This window comes from Symphodus melops (genome assembly GCF_947650265.1).
Source record: "Symphodus melops genome assembly, chromosome: 23".
NCBI lineage: Eukaryota > Metazoa > Chordata > Actinopteri > Labriformes > Labridae > Symphodus > Symphodus melops.
The window spans coordinates 6,591,415-6,608,659 of record NC_136713.1 but is presented as its reverse complement, the minus strand read 5'-3'; the positions used below and the strand labels follow the sequence as shown (position 1 = coordinate 6,608,659).

The 17,245-nt window shown below is 39.8% G+C and overlaps 1 protein-coding gene across 3 annotated transcripts in view; it reads left to right on the top strand.

The window, feature by feature from the left end:
• Positions 1-17,245, top strand: part of slitrk5 (SLIT and NTRK like family member 5) — a 119,966-nt gene that overhangs the window by 38,592 nt on the left and 64,129 nt on the right. For 2 of the 3 annotated variants that reach the window (XM_079336198.1, XM_079336196.1), the window contains exons 1-2: positions 12,487-12,617; positions 14,313-14,381. The gene's annotated coding sequence lies outside the window, so the exon portion shown is untranslated. Of the gene's footprint in view, positions 1-678; positions 775-12,486; positions 12,618-14,312; positions 14,382-17,245 lie in introns of those variants that run through there. The other variant, XM_079336197.1, reaches the window with a different exon arrangement.

The following is a 17,245-nucleotide window of genomic DNA, read 5'->3' as shown; positions in this document are numbered from 1 at the left end:
ATAGGGGAAGCGTTAAAGCGTTGTAAGAAGATGAGGGGTTTTAATAAAGAGGATAAGCGGATAAACACGTATCATCCTGGGATTTAGTGTAGAGGCAGTAAACTTGCTATCATAGTGTCAAGAAAAGAGTTAAGCGAAAGTTCTGCTTGTTACGAAACAAAGTGATTAATCTCCAAATAACAAGAGGCTATTTTTATGGTGACTAAGCATTTCATAGTGCGAATCATTGGTCATGGCCAGCTGGTAGATTTTGAACTACTTTGGGAATTAGCTGCAGCTACAATTGGCAAGAAAGTGGATTAACATTTTAAGATTTTAAGCCAAACTCCCCTCTCTACTGCTCTTGATCTGAGACAAAAAAAAAAAAAAACCCACCATTTCCGTCAACTCGTAAAAAATTCAAATGGCATTAATGATGCACTATTTTTGTCAGGGGCAGAAAACAGAAGAATTACATAAGAGCTGTGAATGCAACGTGCCTGAATCAATCATCAACAGAGACATGAGCAGTATACAGACAAATAGTGTTATAAATTATGGGATTTCTTTAACATTTTGTCCTTTGTTGTCCACCATTTAGGCTCCAAGGAAGCACAGAGTGAAGGTCTTTTTACAATGCATCATCTATGTTCATTAGTAACACCAACGTCCATGTCATCTTTTCCATTGGCTCACTAGGTTGGAACTGCGTCAGATTTCCTCTGAAGATCTGCCCTCAGTCTTGTTATGACCTCGGTGACGACACAGCGAGCATGATGAGCAACACTTTTGGAGGTACAAACAAGTCCCAAATGACCACTTCTTCTGTAGTTACAGGGTAAACGAATAGCCAATGATAATGTAAGAGACACTTCAGCAGCTTATGAGCTGGTTGTGGAAAACGCTTTGTCCATTTGTGAAGCGGAGGCAGAGAGAACAGTCAAGTTATTCAAGCAAATTGATACTCTAGGGCTTTGGGAAAAAATGCAATTCTGGTTTGAATTGTTTGGTCAGCTTCCAGCAGAACAGATTATTGTAATTTTGAAGAAGATACTAGCTATCATCAATGATGGTGTACCTCGTTTAATACCATTCATTAACCAATTGATTCTAATCTTATAAGTAAAAAACAACACTCAGGTCTAAATCAAAATGGTGAGAACTAACTTGAATGCCAGAAAGAATGTGTAAAAAAAAAAAAGATTTGACATGTATTTTCATTTTATACTTGGACCCATGGCCCATCTGTTAACATGGAGGTGGTCTTGTTTTTTTTTTACCTATACCACAATCAGTCAGTAGGTGGAACTCCAAATCTTTCAGCCTCTATTTTTTTTTTTTTTGGGGGGGGGGGGGGGGGGGGGGGTGGTTGTGTATGTAACATCAGGATGTTAACTGACTCACAATTTCATTGGTAGTTGCAATCTCTGACCCAGGAACATGTTTTTTTTTTTTTTTAAAAAGCTACTGCGACAAAGTGTAGCTTCTTGAAAGCAGTTTGACTTGTGAAAGGCTCTGGGACTTGCCTTACAGGACAGTAGATACAAGTTCAAACTCTGATTTGCTTGCTGCTAAGAATTATGAAAGTGTTTTTACAAAGCTGCATTGTGAACTCCATTTGAATGCAGAATCATCCTCATCAGTATCGTGTCTCTTTGTCTGGGAATGTTTTGAATATTGATGGGTAAAATAATACATGTTTGGAGAAGGCATTTGTCATTCTGACATCTTTTTGCAAATTACATCTACGGTATACAATAGCCACCTGTGTCCCCACATGTAAAACTACTTGAATTGCATTAGCAAAAAGCAAGCGGACAAAACGATTAACATATTTAATTGTGTTTAATGCGGACTAACTGAACTTTTAATCCACCAGAGGCTTTGTGCAACTCACTGCCAAGTTGGTACATAGATGAGATGGTTTTTGTAGATGGGGAGAAGGGGAAGGGTGCACATCGCACCAGAATTTTAATTATCAAAAAGTGTTCATGTCTTTGAAGTTAATAAGTTCATGGGATGTTATGTTATAGCTTTGGCTACATTGACCCATTTGCAAATTATTTGCTAAAACACCTGCAAATCCACCATAACATCCTGTGTCATACTCGCTCCGATAAGGGGTTTCTTTCAATATGAAACTGGTTCGATCATCTCCACATACATGCATAGCGTGGGACGTAATTCAAAATTCTCCATGTCTTCTTCAGTGATAATTACAGCTTATAACCACAAACTTTGGAGGGATTCTTACACTTACTATTATGCCAATTCTGATACAAGCAAGCAGTCAGCACACAGTCCTTTACTTAAAGCTCCTGTGGCTTTTAACTACTCATGAAACAGACTGAAATTAACAGTAATGCCTCGCTATGACTTCCAGAAGCAAACAAGACCATCAGGGACAAGATTCTTTATCTCTATGTTAATGTTATTTATAACTGAAACGGCTGCCAGGGGCAGATATTAGACGAGGTGAACAACCTCTTTTGACTATTTCAAAAGCAAGTTGTCTGCATTGTTCTTGGCTCCCTTTCTGGACAAAGAAGTGCCTCTTTTGGCCGTGCCCATCTTGTCCTGTACACACACTCACCGGCCACTTGTTCTGACCAGCTTGTCTGGGCCATAACATTCAATGGAGGTCCACACAGTAAACATGCTTCTAATGTATAGTTTATTCAATACAAATCCAAAACACAATGGTGGAAGATAGTGGGTATAGGCTTTCCAGAGGAAGAGAGCCAGAAAGCTGTGGCAGCCTGGCCATTAGAAGATGGCTATACTCTGGTCATAAAGGTTTGGACACCATGGAGTCATCCAACACAGACACAGTGGGAACATTGGGAAAAAAGTATGACTGAACTTAGTCTCAGTGTTAGCCAAGAATTTCAGTTCAAACAAAAATCAAACCCCTTTTTTGAAAGCGCCTTCTCTGTAGCTGAGCGTTCACTCGCATGTTTCTTTAAAAGAAGTTTGCAGCCCAATTAATCTAATGTGGCGTCAACCTGCACTCGTGTTTACTGGAGTGCTGTAGAGGCTCTTTAGGCTCGGGCAAATGCACAAGAGGGAGGAGGAAAAAAAGAATGAAAAGAACTTGATTCACTAAAAACCCAGTTCAAGGATTTTATAATAATCCCTTAATTCTTATCTACTATTACCTCTGTTAAAAGATTACTGCACACATGAGATTTTTTCCTACCAAAGTTACAGGTTTTGATAAGATCCAGCGTTTCGCAAATATGTGCTTTTTAAAATGTCTGCAACTGCATGATGTGGATGTGCTGCCCAGGCTGACTCACCGCTTTTCAAATGTCAGGGTTGTTGCTCACTGGAGATGACTACACTTATCATTACATACAATTGTTGCTATTATGTTTTATATTATTAACGTTCTCCACCTTGTGGAATTGGAGCCCCAGCTTGTGTGTGAAACTGTGTTTGATACTTTCCACAATGCATGTCTATTAAACCAGCACTCGGGAGAATGAAAAGTCCATTATAAATGATTCCCTTTAGAAATAAGGAACCAGCAATGTAAGATGCCGTATAAGCCTAGGGGATACTTGAGCTTGTGGAGGCATGTGTAAAGTGTGTCATGTTATTTGAGGACAGGGGAAATAAAAGTGCAAACATGCTCTGCTACAAGCTCCCAGTACCTCAACATCAATACTGCGCTACCTTGGGTTGACATGAAAATAACATAAAAGCCCGGAATGATCGGAATGTCTTCTTTCTGAACATGATTGCACTTTTTTGTTGACTTTGACTGAAAATTGCGCCGCACCTTTTAAAGCAAAAACGCATCATGGACGTAATCTAATTGCCAGCTACAATCTTTCTTCTTCGTGTGCCAATTTTGGGAGCCAAATCAGGACCCTTTTGGGGGCAATTGTTGACCATCAAAACACATCAGGGAGCCAGCTCTTAATTTATAAAGGCCCTTTTTTTATCTTGGAAAAAGTTCAGAGGGATGAAAAAGTATGCTGTATTAACAATGGCAAACTGCTTGAAGTACAATAAAACGTACAAGCTTAAACATCAAGGTTGTATTGTACGTCAAGCAGTTTCCCAATCTTAATACCTTCTAGAGACTTTGTCATTGACTTTTCCCAACATGAATGCAAGACATGTTTTTCAGGATTGAAAAAAAAGCATAAAAAAGGATAAGTTAAAAGAGGAAAGTAATCTAGCCTTTTGGACAAAAAAAAAAAAACCAGACACTTACCCGCTGGATCTCTGAGTCCATCCCCCCACAACCATCCACAGGATGACTTGACTCATGTTGCCATAGAAACAGGAATTACCAAAAGCTCAATAATATCTGGATGGAGGGCAGAGAATAAGGAAAGGGAGACAGAGAAAGATGTGGCCATGGAGCAGAAAGACAGAGTTTTCGTTCAATTCACTCGTTTGATTTTCTTATCACATAGTTGCAATGCTGATACATCCAATAACAGTAAAAAAAACATCAAGAAGAACACTGTAAAACGGTAGTTTCTTTTGCTTTAAATGAACTATTAAACTTTGGCTAAAGAAGGCATGCGTCAGACATTGTACAGTCTGCAAAGCCATGTGAGGCAGATTTTATTTTAGGCTATACAATGACTTGACTCGACATACCCTGCAAACAGTTTAAAAAAAAAAATCCCTGCAGGCTCCCGTACACTGTGTAATTTTCTACACGCAAGTCGACAAACGTGTCAGCAGTTCAAAACCACTGTGAGGCATGTCCACCAACAGCAACTAAAGACAGCAGAAACCGAGGTCCGAACAGTGTCAGAAATTGCAAGAGGAACCCCACTAATTTAGCCCTGCATTTTTTTTCTAATAAAAACCGCAGAGGACTTTTTAAAACCTTGTCGGTAGGTGACATGCTAACTGCAGTTTTAGTATTTCCAGATAACTCAACTTTCTGATTGGATTGAGAGCTGAAGAGAGACAGGACATGTTGGAAGGCACTGCTGTGGGTTGTTTTGTGACTATTAAAAAGCTGCAACACAGCAGAAACAGACACTAAGGCCCTGAGTCCATGTCGCGTTTTTGATTTTGGTTTTTTTCTGGGCAGAAAAGTGGCTGTGCGCTCGGGAGTGGTCCTGTCTCTCGTTGCAAATTCACAACATGTCTCAACCGATTCCGGAGTGAAAAATCAACTTCCTCGCTGCATAAAGTCTAACTTTGCTCACTTAGCTAGCCGATTAACCTTCTAAAAAAAATAGCATACATCTGAGGTGAGAGACGACAGTAACCGCCGTTTGCTGTTTAATCAAAACAAAGAGCTAAATGCTAAAGTGAATTGTCGTTGTTGCAACTTCAGTGCTCGGTCTCATCATGGTCAGGCAGTTTAAAAACAGTCGCTCACTGTGCATATGAATGATCTCCCTGAAAATAAACACGATATCTTCAGCCATCACTTCCCATTTCCTCTTGTCATGACAACACTGTCAGATTTCTCAGAAGTCTTTGGGCTTTTGTTCCATTCAACACATGCCGCAAGTAAGAGCATGTACAAGTCAATTGCCTGTGGTGTATTTCCATCTCCCTCTTCCCTACTATCACAGACATTATCACATGCCGAGCCTTCACGTTAGCATAAAGACATATCCCCCCCCCCATGAATTAATCTGTCAGGAGCAGGATCGCAGCGTTCTCCCTCCCTCTGTTTCTTATCAGCCCCTCTGAGGCAACTTCTTAAGTGGGAACAGGAGATAAGATGAGTCGGAAGGAATGAGATATCGCAAACTGAACTGAGATTTAATTTGTGATGGAATTTCTAAGCATCTGCTGTGACGGCGCGCAAGGTAGCACTTTGGGAGTTTGGAGCGTTGCATCTGGGCAGACGATTAACTGTCTGTGCAAACAATTCCCAATTACTTCTGTCGGATTAACAGGAGATTTTGACCCGAGTCCCAGACACAAATAAACCACAGGTGTGTGCACGGCAGCTGAAACAGGACGCATGAATCAAGACACAGACACGTGTCCTTAGAAGTCCCTAAATACAGCAAATAATCTTTGACAAAGACACCTGTATTTGCTGGAAAGTTTGGATGTCATTTTGGGTCATTTTGATGTATTAGTTACCAAATGTTAAACATGAGTAGAAATGTAGCCTCCCTTGGAACTCCTTTTTTTTTTTTTTTGACAAAAAAAAGTGTCTCTACCACCTCATTTGACTTTACCCTGTTGATCAGAAAAAGTGTAGGTGTTGCCGTCTGATTACATTAAAATAATCCTTTGAAAAGTAGTAAATACAAGACTAACACATTTCACCATCTTACTCCCCCCCCCCGCCCTCACCCCACAGAGTTATCACCCCGCTGTGTCAGGGCAGCCCCCGGCAGAGCTGTGCGCCTATTCTTGTCGCAAAAAAAACAAACATCAAAAAGGATTCAGCATTAACAAACCTGCTTGAGCATTCTCCCCTTTCATTTCGACGGGTGCGTTTGAATATTCAGAAATATCTTTCATGCCGAGTCGTCTGTGCCGAAGTGTCATTCTCGCCAAACTTCTTCTCCTGCGCGCGCTCGTCTCTAAAAACTGAACAGCTTTGATCAAAAGACAACAAAAATAGAATCGAGATAAAGGAGACGGATCGGTTCTGTACTGTATTATGCATGAAAAAAGAGCTGCAGTGCACTATTTACCTTATTTGCTGCTTTGCTTCTGTCTAACTTAGTGGGGTGCTTTCTTAAAAGGAAGGGGATTAGGCCCAAATACTGATGTTCATCTTAAATACACAAACACTGTACAAGAGTGCGTGTGTATTCCAGTGTGTGAAACTGTTTGCATCACCACCTCCTGTTGCCATTTTTCTCTCCGGGCCTCATCTAATATCACAATCATCTTCTAATCAGCAACACTGACCTTCAGGTCAGGGCCTGCTGTATGTCTGAATCCATGTGATGACAGCATTAACCAAGTTCAGTATATCTGCCTGTGGGGGATGAGTAGGGATCATAACCTTTAAAACAAGCCATGAATTTGTTCTCAGACAAAAAAAAAAAGCTCCACACCAAGCAACACGAAGACATTCTCACCATGTATCAACACAATCAAAGGCCCAAGGTGAGCATGGATTTGCCTGAATGAGCTGTTTTCTGTCCCTATGCAGAACAAAACGCGCTTAAAATGTCCCAAATGAGTCACCTTCTGCTCTGTCTGTCAGGGGACGAACTTGTTAACGTGTCTCGAATTCTCTCTCCGTGTCCTTGCGCCTTTACACTTTCACTTTGAATGATTCGTGTTCCTCTCCTTTTCCCTCAGTCTCTCCCTCTCTTGATCTCACAAGTGCTGCCCTGAATGGTTTTCCTTAAATGGAGGTCCCCACGGCCGCTGCGAAACCAATGGCACCCAGGAAAAGACAGTCAAGGCTATGATCCAGTTACATCCCCGAAGACTCAAACTGAACTCCCTCCTCCAATGAGGGATGGTTGCTAACTTTGTGAATCTTAATTTGGCTGCTTCTTTATCTATCTCTCCCTATGGAGAAACCCACAGTGGTGCAGGGTAGCGATGTGCTTTTTTTGGGAAAACAATTAATGACTGGCTGTCCTTGTATCTTCAAGTGGATCCAATTTGCTTTGGGGATTAGATACACTTGTTCCATGCAAACTCTTTGATTAAGCAAGTTGATACAACCATTCAGTATCAGGCCTTGGTGTGCCACTTACGTCACGAATGATCTTGTTGTAAAGTGCCAGGAAAATATTTCTGAATCATTCTTTTGGCATGAATGTCGAATTTCAACCGTACAAAAAGTGCAAGACTTCTCCAAGGAGAACAATTTCCTGGCTTCTAAACAGCACTGTGTGGAACCCCATCACAAATGGCTGAGCATCATTTGGATTAGCATTTTATTTGAATGCATCTCTGCATTTAGCGATGGATGTAACTCGGGCATGTGTACATTGTCGAACGAGTATCTGAAATGTTCTGTGGAGAAATCCCATTTCAGGGTTCAATGGCTCTTCCGAAGCTGCTCACCCAGGCAGCTGTGAAATACTTGCTCTTGTAAAGGCTTGTCTATTCAATCAATTTCCCTATTTTCAATTACTGACATTACTGCTGTGCATGCTGCTGTGTTTTTGCGAAAAGTGTATTAAACCAGTTTTGGGTTGAGGAAATTAATGTGGCAGCAGATAAGCCAATGAGATTTACACTAAGGTATATTGTTTTCTCTGTGACTTTGTACATCCCTTTCTATAACAAGCTGATTATGTTTAGAAATATAAAAAAGATAAGACTTTGTAAAGTGAAGAATTGAGCATAAAATACAAGTTTTGCTTCCAACTCTTGAGGAAGATGTATTGAAGCTTGAACAAAAGACGACAGAGAAGTTCCATTGCTCAAAAGGCTTTTACCAAGGTGAATCTACAGCGATGTTGCAAAGTCAATTCAGCATTCAAACAAAAAGGAAACTGTGAGACAGAAAATTTTTGCCCTTAAAAAAAAAAAAGCTCAAAAAACAAAATGTTCACTTGAAACAAAAGCAGAGAACATTGGTTTTTGTGCCGACACTGCGTCAGAGGAGCTTTGGAAATGCTATGACGTTGTTTCAACAGTGACGCTGTCAAGAATTTGAAGGATCTATATGCCTTGAGCGTAATTATAGCCAACTCCAGACAAAATTACAGATGATACATTTTTAGACGGGGGAGAAGGGTGGCAGGTTGAAAAAAGGCAGAGTGTACACCGATTATAGAAGCTGCTGAAGTGAATGTTCTTCCAGATTCTTCCAGTATTTGGTTCAGAAAATTTTTTTTCAGGTTGGAGATTTCCCTCTACTCAGAAAGATTTTTTTTTGCCAGGATTATTCATGATTACAGTTGAAAAACGTGTAGACGGGTATATGCTAATTCTTGTGAAAAGAAGCAATGCTGCGACCTTCAACCAAATGTGGTTACTGTGAATTTATAATGGACTTCAGAGACACTTTAGTTTTGATTATAAAGTACTAAATGGAGAATTACTACTAGAGGATAAAAAGTAAAAATTAACCCTATCTTTAACTAGAATTGGAAATTTCTGAAGAAATTTCAGTGAGAGCTGCAGCACACGCTGGTACGCTTTATGAGCATTGTACAACAAGTAAAGCACAGTCTCATTTGCAGCTTTAATAACATAAGTTCCTTTCAGGATTCGAATCTGCTACCTTCTGATTAGCTTATTGACGATTTAACCCTCTGACCTATAGAGCTAGTGTGAGTAACTACTTAAACAGCTTGCAGCTCAGCATACAATCAGCAATATTACTTTCCTAAGGCTAATGGTAAATGAGTTAGGAGCCTTAACCACAAAACTCTTGATGACTGACCAGATGGTGGCACCACAGGATCATTTATGAGTATATTGAACATTGTAAAACAATTAAACATGTGGCCAAGTTTCAAAACCTGGAACACAAAGCAATTAATAACTCACCACATGGTGGCGCCACAGGATCATTTATGAGTATATTGAGCATTGTGGACAAGTTAACGTGACGAAGTTTGAAAACCTTGAACACAAAACTTTTGATGACTGAACACATGGTGGCGCTACAGGATCATTTACACTGAGCAGACAACCAGTAACCATGTGGCCAAGTTTTTCTCGGGAAATGAACCCACTACCTTCAAGTTAGGTGGACTTGCCATTGGCCTAAGCCTTTGCGCCACAGTAAAGACAAAGACTTAGCATGCGCTTTCACTACATGAGTCAATGACATCACATGAAACTTCAAATTCTTCAAATTATCAACATTTTTGGTTTAGCATTTGAGTTCCAGCGTTTTGAAAAAATCCTGAGTTACCATTTTATATATAGATAAAATATATCAGTCAGGATTACCCAACCAATTGAGCAACAAATAGACAGATTATGAGACATTGTTATACCTAATAATAATATAGCCACTGAAGAATAATACCATTGTGATGTTTTTGCACACAGGCTGCCGAAAAGATGATATTTTAGACCGTCTTTTGCATTTGAATGCAATTTTATCCTCACAGCTGCATTTACGGCATCTGCTAGATCAAGAAATATCACAGAAATAACATAAAAGGGAGGATTATTTTCTTACACATGCCAAAAAAAACAAACATAACCCAAGTGTCACAGAGAAAGGTTCAGTTGGCTTGGTGGCTTAAGATCCTGGGAGATTGGCCATTTTTTGCAGTACACTGTCATTTTTATCCCTCCCATGTAGCTATATGACTGTTCCTGGGATGTTTGACATTTTAATATAAAATGCTTGTGGGGGGGCATGCAGCAGGTCTTTTGAGTTGTGACCTTGTGATTTATTTATTTTTTCGTGTGAGAGAGAAAGCAAGGAGGGAAGACGTTGCCAAAATTTTACATAAAGCAGCAAAAGCATCAATAATTGGCTCCATAAGGAATTACGAGTACATTACTTTAAATGTAAACAAATATAGTTAGAAAAAAAGAGATGGTACATCTTAAAGAGCTTTTCCTATATCTTACATGTACAGTATACTGTATACTATATATGTTATGAAATCTTACTGACTTGAAAAAAAAGACCTAAATTCAGACTTTTTCCCGAGACAATCTTTAAGCTCAGTAAATGTTAACACACTTAAATGATTTGGGATTTCTTGTTTGTTTTTAGTAGCAGAACACACCTTAGTTTTTTTCAGTGTATGAGTAGACATTAGTCTGTAATCCTGCCTGCTTTGAGGGCTGTGGCAGTAGCAGCCAGCCGGACACACAGAGAAAATGACAGCCTGCCATATGGACCACCAGCAGTGGTCTCACACAGCAAGTCAACCTGGTCACTTTATAAATCTGTTCCATCCAGACCGGTCCAAACTGGCCCGCTGGGAACCCTCCCTGTCCTCCTGATTAGCCCGTCCACACCGCATTAAGAGGCTCAATGTGTCCATGAGGCTGATCAACCTCTACACTTGTCTTTGCTTGGATTACAGCGCTGGGCCGACGGGCTGCATCCAACCACAGCATCTCAATGTGTAAATAAAAGTGAAACGGGGAAAAAAAAAAAAAAAAAAATGACCCAACACTTTGCTGTAAATGGGACACACTGAGATAAAGTGAAGCAAATGCCATCCATCTATTTAGTGCAGCCACTCAGCAGTTTGTTTGGGCTAATTGGCACGGGTGATTAATTATTATATAACCCATGACAGTCCATGGTAAATTGGTATGAAATGACTGGCTGACATTGCATGTCCCAGTTCAGTTGTGTAATAAGCTCAGAACGATTCATTTGGATACTGTGCTACAGCGCCTGCTGCATTCATCTTCCCTCTGCACTCATTCTGTGCTCAGAAACCAGGAAAATACACAGGTTTGGAGGTAAACATTGAGGTATTTACGACACTTAAAGGGACTGAAGGTGTCTGAATGCACACAAAGATGCATAATGTTCAATTTACCATCAATGAACTATCTTTAAGAGGAAAGCTGATAACGGGGAATACATGTAAATAAATGTTTAGAATAAATGTGCCTCTGTCAGACAATGACTGACAGGTTTATCATTATTATCACATCTTTTTTTTGCAGTTGATCACTTGCCTTATCTTACCCAAAGCATTTGTAAATGCGATGAGGGCATATATATGGAAGAAGGCTCCGAATAGAAATGACTTTGTGAAGTTTTTTTGCGAAAGAGAAAACAAAGAGGGACAAAATTGCCAACACTTTACAGAAAGCAAACAGATGTACAAATAACTGCCTTCATATCTGAATTACAAGAACATGTCTTAAAATATAATCAAATATATCAACTGTATAGACTGTCTTTTTACAATATTCAATTCAATTCAGTGTACAAATGTACACTACTATGATTTTACAGCCCGTGTTGGGAACTTTCGGTTTGTGTAGATTTTTTCGCCCCCTGTGGACAAAGTGGTACATTATAGATAGATAGATTTTTGTACCGATAAAAACTAGTTCCTGGTGTTTTTTAACAGCCAAATATAATAATAATTGCAACTAACAGTACACTGTTTCTGCAAAATTCTAGCTTGATACTGACCTAGCAGCAGTAGTCTCAGGCATTTAAATGCACTATATGGAAGCAGTCAGTCTTTCTACTGATGGTCTTGCTTGGCTTTATATATCATAAAGAGGCATCAGTATCGATTTCCGTCTGTTTATTGAACAGCAAAAAAATCCTCATTGTAGCTTTAAAGTGCATACCAAAAAAACCTGTACGCTAATATATTTAGTAAAAGTGTTAATTAGACAGTAACAGGACTTTTATTTACTGTATTAATGCAGACGTTGGAGTTCAAAATCCATCTGAATGTGTGATATTTAATTCTGTAGTTTGGTCAATTTTATGATTCAGTGTTGATATATCGTTGTCATGTTATTTGGTCATTCAGCCGTGGCTCCAATTCCTGCCGTTGTAGCTTTCATGCTTGTGTGATTGTGCCACACCCTCGTTGTTTTCACCTGGTCCTCGTTAGTCTGTGCTTGATTAGCCTTCCCAGTGTATTCAATCTTCTCCCTTTTTTTCTGCCAGTTTGTCATCTTACCACGTTCACTGTGTAGATTTCTTCATTGTAGTTTAACCTGTGTTTGTTAGGACCATGTCCTCTGTTTTTTTTTTTTGTGATGGATAAGTGTTTCTTGCCTGTGCTCCCATGGACTGTGTTACTCTTACTGTAAGTACCTTTTTGTTCTCTTTGTTTTTTTTAATAGATCTGACTGGCTGCTTTTTTTTTTGTTTTGTTTATAACTAACCTTATAAGAAATAACAGAAGTTTTAGTATTTTTTTTTATCCTGCATACCCTGGAAGATCTAAATGCACACCACAGCAAAACGTTACAAAGACTTGTGAGGACACCAATGTTGAACACAACTCCCATGATGCAACTCAAGCCAAGTCACTGGTCGCTTTAGTTGAGAATGAAAATTGAGAATGGTGTAGTGGTTAACGCTGTTGCCTCGCAGTGAGAAGACTCCTGGTTTGAATGCTCTTCAGGCAGGGCCTACCTTGTTGTTAGTGTGGGCTTTCTCACAGTCTTTCGCGACCTTCCTCCCACAGTCTAAAGACTTGCTCGTTAGGATAATTGGTGACTCTAGGTCTGAGTGTGGCTCATTGCCTGTGGCTCATTGACTGACAGGCCATTAGTCCATGGTGTGGCCCACCTCTCAGCCAATGACGGTTGGAATCAGCTCCACCCCTTTGCAACCCCAAATTGAAAAAGCTGTATCGATAATGGATGGATGATTCAAATTGGTCTAGGGGGCCCTTTAAAGAGAACCAGGAAATGTAAAATCAAAGATAGCACACGACAAATACATACAATGGAACACAAGTGTGAGGCTGATTAATGCATTCCATTTTAGGACTATTGACAGTGACGTAAACCGATTTTAAAGAGATTCAAGAGTTGACTTTCTCCTAGAAGCTGTTAAAACCGTCAAACACGAGGGACTACTTTTTTGCGCAGAGAGAATACGTTTCCATTTCATGTAAGGATCCTGTGGAATCATTCGGCTCTTAAAAACTCCTGCTGCACAAAATTCATTATACAGCAAGCTCAGTAAATATGTGCTCCACACCACAATTCTTCTCCCGTCTATACCTCGCTTGTTCTCCATTTCCCCTTGCTCCACCTCGAAAATAATTACTTAAATGAATCTATTACCGGCCTGGTCTCGGCGCAGCATTAAGTGAAATGCCAGTCTCCACGGGAAAGTGGTGCATTCCAAAGCAGGTAGAATGCTTGAGGGGCTGCAAAGAAGAGATTTCTTTGTTCATATAAAACCAAGAGAAAAGATCCACACCAAGACAAGCAAAGTGGCGAAGCTGTTACCCACTTAAAAAATTGCTGTGCTCTTTCAGCAAGGAACACGTTGTTCTCATGCAAGGAGAGCCTTGAAATGTTCAATGGTCCAAAGTAAAGCATGATGATCACTGTCAAAGTGGGGTTTGATTAAAATTGGTAAGCTGCATCAAAGTTTGCTGCTATTAAATGAAGAACATTTAATCTCCTAATAATTCCCAGAAGTGTGAAAAGTTTCAACTGTCTAAGTGAGTGATGATTGGAAGCGATTGCTTGCTTACATTCCAAGTAACATCATTGTCCATTACACCATTAGTAACATGAAATTATCATGATGCACTAATGGGGCGACTATTAATAATTTTCATTAGCCATTGTATAATTTAATTATCCCATAATAAGCACATAGAAATAAAAAAGTTCCATTTAATATTCACAACAACCATGGTTGAAATAGCTTTTTTTTTGTATTGACATGATCACATTGGGTTTTCCCATTTGATGAATTGCATTGGTTGCATTTGTTTTGTTTCAGTCCACTAACTTACTTATTTATTCTATTTCAGCCACGAACTGGAAAACAACATCCTGACAATTCAGACTGTGCAAGACAAAATGGACCTGAGCCCCTTAAGGTAAAAAAACAAACAAAAAAAGCACTTAATACTGCAATAATGTGTTCTGTGATTTTGTAAAAAAAAAAAACAGAACAGTTTCAAACATAGACACTTTTATTCAAACAACTTCCTATTTTTTTAAAGAAATTGTGCAGAATTGGCCCTTTGGTTAAAGCCATTGTTAGCTGTTTATGAAACCAACATTTTTTTGCTGGCATTTTATGATCTACAAAAGCAATCACAACCATTATAATGAAGAGGTACTATTTTTTTTAATGGATATTTTTTAAGCCTGAAAATGCTGCCGTTGTGTTGGTGTATTTTCCTCTGCATTGATTTTCAATGTGATAAATTTGACTGCTGACAAATAACAGGATTAGATTTTTAGTTAAAAAAAAATACAACTTACACATGTACAGGATAAGAATCAGCAAGAAGAACAGAGGTACCCCTTTTTTTGACAGGGGGCACTAAAATCAATACAAACAGGTTCTTTAATTTTTTATAAAGGTTTCAAATTCTCTCCAAAAAGTGAATCTCAGGGGTCCCCAAACATGTCTGTGAAGTTTACTGTTAAAAATCCACTCTGATCCTGTATTGTCAAAACAGGCTTAGTCTGTAGCTTTAAATGTTGAGGAGCTGTATCTGACCACATCCCTCTCTGGAAGGGCTCGGGTGGCTCAGGTTTTCTCATTCCGTGCCCAATTGTTTACGGTGAGAAGGCGGACTCAGAGGGCAGAACAAACACTTAGCTGTGGGAGTGTCACCCACATGGGGGAGGGGTTACTGCCCTTTGTGATGTCATGAAGGGAACATCTCCAAACGGCCTGTTTGAGTGAACATTTTCTGAAAAGTGGAGCAGCGTAAAGACGGTGAGGATGGACTTTTCAGCAGCATAGCGACATGTTAGTGTTAGAAACATGGTTGAAGTGTATTTTACACGATATGTGTCCTTTACTATTAGCTTAGAATTTATTATTCAGTAACATATAACAAAGAGCATTTGTATAATAGACTTGTAGGCGCACTAACTTGATCCAAAAAAATAACTATTTGATGCGCAGGTACAACTACACTTTTGAGCATTTCTCCAGACAAACCTAAGGAGTAAACATTTCAGTCTGAATGATGTACTTGGTGGGGAAAGAAAGCACTAATAGTCTCAACCTAATTATACTTTCAAATGGGAACAAAAGCTAGCAGCTCCAACTCAATTGTATACATTGAATGTGAACACGTTATTGCAGCCCTTTCTTCCCTCTGATAGGGTCAGCGAAAGCTGTAAATGTTATATTCCACTTATTGTACACACATACACACTTGAAGCGACTCAGCTTGAGGGACTTTGGAGGAATCAACAAAGAGACGTGCACACACACTGGTTCTTGCAGTTGTCATCCCATTTTTCAGATGCACTTTAAACAATCAATGTCGTCTCCAGAGTAATCCATATTCTCCATATCCGTGTTTGCAAGACATAAAACATCAATTAATGCGTCAAATTTTATTCAGAAGTCAAGTCTGACAAGTAGGGCATACAAATGAGCCGTGGATACACAAAACTGCATTCAAAAAGGGTCATGCGCAGACCCTATACACACAAGCGTTCTCTCACCATCTTCCCCTTCTTTGCATCTTACACACACACCTACACACACACACACACACACACACACACACACACACACACACACACACACACACACACAAAGCAATCCTTTTTTGAAAGGGAAAGTGGGAGGCTGAGAGGGGTGCGCAGCGCCAGCTCGCTATAGCTAACGTACATAATGAAAAGTGCAAGCTCTGTCATTTTCTGCAGATAAAAGTGTTCTGATGAGAGCCCGAGACAATAGCAGCACATTAATCTCCTTGACGTGCCGAGCTTTGGCTTTAAAACACTCACTTCCCCCAATCCGAGGACCTTTATCTATGGAAAGCCATCCCCTCCATAACCACATTAGGAGTTCACATACGCCCTGCACAGAAAAAATGCAAACTTGCAAGCATCTCACAAAAAAATACCTGTGCAAATACAAAAGTTTTCATGAATCCACATACCTGGCAGTTGCCAGGCATGGCTACTGCCCCTCTTGATTAGCCACCCTCTGTAACAGTAACCTTTTTTTGTGCTTATATTCTTATAGATTCTTGTTATCGTTGACATGCATTTACGAGAATGATTTTTAAATCTCAGCAGTGCGACCTATATACCTATGATGATGTGTTTTTTATGGCCTCTATTCATGATACTGTCATAAGATTCTATTATCCACATGAATCCAGCCAATATGAGCCGACACAAAGCCATCAACTGCTGCTCTCCTTGTACTCTAACCTTCACAGTATCTCCACTGTTACTCCAAGCTCAATATGATGAGTTTGTGCATGCCCTTTATATTGCTGTGTTTTTCTTTCTCATGGCTCTGTGTTAAGCAAGGCAGATTCATCTCAATATAGCAGCATGGCAGTTGTAGTGTTTGTCATTGAGCCTCTGAAAAGCTAACAGTCATAATCTCAAATATCAAGGTGTACTGTGACAGTTGTCGGTTTGCCTTCTTTCTCTGCCGCTTTTTAATCTCCCGTTGCCAAGTGATGTATGGCTCTCAGTAGGCAAATAACATTTTGAAGGACAGTTTGAATTATTTCCTGCACACTTTAGGCATCTCTGCTTTCAGTCTGCACAATGAAAGCTGCTCAGATTGCCGTAAAGATCGCTGATGTTTGTGCTGATGCTCCCCCCCCCCCCCCCCCCCCCCCCCCCCCTTTTGATCTTTGAGATTTTTGATCTGAGGTTGTGACATGCACGTCTCGATTCACAATCAGATCTTGATATGATATCTCTTCAGCAGGATCGAGTCTTTTCTTTTCACCTCCTCTGAAGT